Raw genomic sequence first — 4,699 nt, forward strand, 5'->3', positions numbered from 1 at the left:
GCCCAGCTTCGGTGAAGTTTGAATAGGGTGGTACACAAGCGTAGGATAAACCAGGCTATATTTGACGTCATCTAAGTAGGCTAGCACGTTTCAGCAATACCCTCAGATTAAGATCTCTAAAAGAAATGTATCTTTTATACAAGACAAATTAATTTAAATGTTATTCAGGCATTATAATTACACTGTATTATCAGGCCTTACAATTACACTGTATTATGTCTCTTCTGCATTTAGTTCAGTCAATACCACTGATGATTGAATGAATGATTACTAAAATATGGTCTACGACAACATTCCCAGAGCTCTTAATTCCTGTTTTACACTACTTCTACTAACATTTCTTATGTTCTCTGAATGTAGAAAAGTTATGAGTAAACACACATTCCACCATTTTAGGAGGTGTTATGCACGCAAGAATCGCATTCCAGCAAAGTTTGGTATTTGTACAAATAATTGTTAAAACATATAAAGAATGGATGGGCAATAATTTTAATATTAAAGTCTATCTACAACTACACAGTGCCCATTGGTTATTCATTCAATTCCATAACTGCGATTTCCTGTACAAACATGTTTTTAGAGTACTACTCAAACGTTTAGATATATCTGATAGAATGTTTTTCATAGCTTTAAGCATATTAATGGAAGGCACCTTCCGCTTCCAACCTGGGGGTGGGGGTGGGGGATATCTGTGAGGTATGTCTGGTCCCAGACTGCCTTATTCAGCCGTGCCATGACACGTCTGCCCAGGGCAGTTTAGAGTTATCTGACAAAATCACAAGAGTCAATCGACAAGGAAACTTTCGGCCACAAGTTGCAGCCTTGTTTCAGAGGCTGTCTGTTGTCAATACATCAGGTAAAGTTCAAAGAGAGTGATTTAATCATTTTTTCCTGTTTCACAATTCACAATTAAACAACTCTGACAGCATTTGAAAGCAAAGGATTGGTTTATATTTGGCTATATTGAAAATAATTCAACCCATCAGTGAAGTATTGCAACATATTCCTGACTTTTTTCCACATTTTACATATGAGTCTGCATTACTGAAGACATAATTCACATACAAAATGTATATTTAGATTTCCATATCTGCAAGCAATGGCCATGCCTGTAAATGGCTATAAGGTCATTTTAGAGCTTAAAAATAAAATACAGCTACCTAAATATGACTTGATTTTAAAAAATCAGCAGTTGACAACTTCTCCCCTGAGAAAAGTACATGCTTAATTATCTTTAGACTTGCTATTTATTGTCCACTGTGCATGATAGAGGGTGCATGCACAGAGCATCATCAGCACTTTCACGGACAGCATCTGTACTTTATGCACGTTGGCAGCAGTGATGCAATGGCTTGTGTGTGGCAGGCATTGTAGTATTTAGTAAGGCAGTGGTAAATTATCTATAAGATGCGTTCAAAAAAGTAACTTGGTACAACATCTGGAGTAATAGCAACTGTATGAAACTGGATGCTGAATATGCATACTCTAGCCATGATGAAGACTAGGCTATTTCTTTCATTAGAAATGATTAGCAAGTGTTTCACACAGCTATACAGTTTATGTAGGTAATAGCAGGCCTATGGAAGAGTTCAAAGCCACATTTGTAAGTCCCCAGTTGGGGAGACCTCAGGCTCCCTGATTTACAAAGTATACTTAATGTTCTGGTACAACTTTCAGTTGAAAGCAGAGGTAATTCCCATTTATTTTATTTCTATACTGATCAAAACAATGAGCCTAAGATCATACGTTACACTCAACACTGAGAGTATTCTATTTCATCATTTCATAACCAACATGTAAATATGCATGTTGTGTGTGTGTGTGTGATATATATATATATATATATATATATATATATATATATATATATATATATATATATATATATATATATATATATATATATATATGTGTGTGTGTGTGTGTGTGTGTGTATGTGTGTCACAGACTGCTCCTTCCCCATAAGTCATGTGGTACAGTCTGCTACGTGCGAGCAATCCACAGTTTAGTAACAGGAATTGCACACATGTGTACAGGCTTTGTGAAGTGTTGCCATGTCTATTTAAACCCATGTCCGTGAGAACTTCGTTTGTTGGTCATTGTCACTATGTAAGTTGTTTAACGTCAACATCTGTCAGTATAACTATTTGAGGTAGCCGTAACGTCTGTGTTTGTGTGCTCACCTTTGTTAGTGTGTACTTTGTTAAATGTAAAACCATGTAATCATGTTCACTGTCAAAGTTTGTGAGAGCCTGTCGTGTAGTGTATGCTTCATCTTAATAAATGTCCCACATGAACGAGTTCTGTTAACTTCATGGTTTATGTAATGGTGAGCAGTAAGAAGGTGGATGCAAGTGCGGAGAACAGCAAGATTTATTAGGGGCAAATCCAGATTCAGATTCGTTATGACGGTCCAAGGTCATTGAGCCAATACGTAGAGTATGGGGATACATGATAAACAAAAACACATGAAGGCAAACAAGGGAAGCAGGCTATAAACACAAACACAAAGGCTAGGATAAACACAAAGGCACGGAGTACAAACTTACAGATACGAGCTTTCAAATACATACAGTCATTCAAACATCCAATGAACAGCAAAGACACAGGGCACAAGACAGGGTTTAAATACATTAACTTAACAAGACTAGAAACGAGGAACAGGTGTGGAAAACCAAACGAGGGGCGGAGAAAATGAAACTATGAAATGGAAGCAAAACACAAGACAGGGAAACAATGGAACAGGGAAGTTAGGAGAGACTAACTATGACAGTTTACTTTTTGGGTGGGAGGGGAGAAGAGGAGTAGTTGCAGGGTTTTGCTGCAGCAAACGGTGAGGCCAGAGGACCAGGCAGTCCACCACGGGCTAGCGTAAGCAGGAGCACGGAGGGGAAGACCGGGACTAACACCACGACAGACACAGGAATGCACACACTGATGGAGACTGACATGGACACAGAGGAGAACAAAAGGACAGGCACATTTATGGTAAAAGGGAGAGACATGGTGATGGGGACAGGCACAACACGACACATATTAAACAGTCTTGGGAAGAGTGAAGAAACCCCAGCCAGTCCTCTGAGTGTCGGCAGGGTCGGAGGCCAACCAGCCTGGGGAGGAGTGTCTCCCGCCTGCTCGGTGGTCGGAGGCTGTCCAATCCCTGGCTCATGCGTGTTGGGCTGGGACTTCCGCACAAAGACCACGCTCCCCTATTGTGGGAGTCAGGGAGTCAGGGGGCTTCCCTGCATGGGTGGGAGAAGTGTGTCTACTCCCCTTCCTACCCTTCTTCTTGCCCCTCCCAGGCATCCTTCTTCAGTTGGTGTTTCTGTGACACGATGAGGTAAACAGGACGCAGAGAAAGGGGCATGATTAAACATACACTTTATTTTGACACACAGACAACACATCTATCTTTGCACGTACGCTGTGCACACCTCAATAACCAACAAACCCACTACGATACAGGAGACATATATATACTAAAGACAATTACAAATAATGCCAAACAGGTGGATGAGACGTGGGTGTGGCAACACGGATGAACACACACACATGCACGCACACACACACCAAGATGTTTGAGGAGGGCTCGGGGCCATAACATGACACATATGGCATATCACAATGATACTATAGGCATCATCATTGTCAAACTCCAATGTCCCTAACTTCCTACTGATCTGAAGCTACATGAACCAAGTGTCATCTGTGGTGGGAGGGACAATGCTTGTGACACAATTAAATGATTAATTGTAAATGATTGATTAAATCTGAGATATTATTATGATAGTCAGGTATAAGAAAACAAAATTATGTGTTCAACACTTTTCAGACACCAACCTTTTCCACTAGAATAAGCTCTAAAGCTAGTCTATTTTGGAGAATGGCCTCTTTGATTGAGGAAAGTTCCGCATTTAACAGTTATTAGCTAAGGCTATGGCTAACATTTGCCCCGCCACTGATCTTATTCAGGGATGCTGTAGTGCCTCCTCCCAAGAATATGGACCATCCTACTGCAACTCCCGGTGTTGTCCATTGGTCTGCAGGGTGCATCTGTCATATGACACTGGTACTGGGGACACAGAATGCTTCTGTCTGGTGTGTGAGTTATGATGGTATGCCTTAAACACAGTTATTCTAGGGGTCACCACTGCGAGGGTACAACAACCTCACCAAGCGAAGCGATAGAATGTGCCATTGTATGCTCTTGCAGGGAATGTGTAATAGGCCCTAATTCCACAGACCCACCTAATGGTGGCTGTAGACAACATTTGCAAATAATCACAGTGGTTGAATGTTTAGTGGCCAATAAAACAGCTATCCCCTTTGAGATAGTTACACTAAATGATCATAGGTGATATGTCCCACCCATCGACCTTGGGGCAACCTTTTTCAACATACACAGGCATGGGTATAACATTATGGGTGTAACATCGAACATCATATTTGTTGTGACTGGTCTATATTAGGCACTATCTGTGTCACACTGAGTGGAACAATTAGCATTATAACTTTTATTCTTGGCCCACACTGGAATTTTCCATAGTACCCGAAAGGCCGTGGTAATATTCAGCATATACCCTGTGGACATTGCCACCCCACAATTAGATGTGTTGTGGTTAAGAATTTTGGAAGTTTCATTGTTAAGTGGTAGGGGCTCCCATGTGCACAGAAATGGGTGACATACAAGGCATGTGGA

Source organism: Electrophorus electricus, chromosome 17 (genome assembly GCF_013358815.1).
Source record: "Electrophorus electricus isolate fEleEle1 chromosome 17, fEleEle1.pri, whole genome shotgun sequence".
Lineage (NCBI taxonomy): Eukaryota > Metazoa > Chordata > Actinopteri > Gymnotiformes > Gymnotidae > Electrophorus > Electrophorus electricus.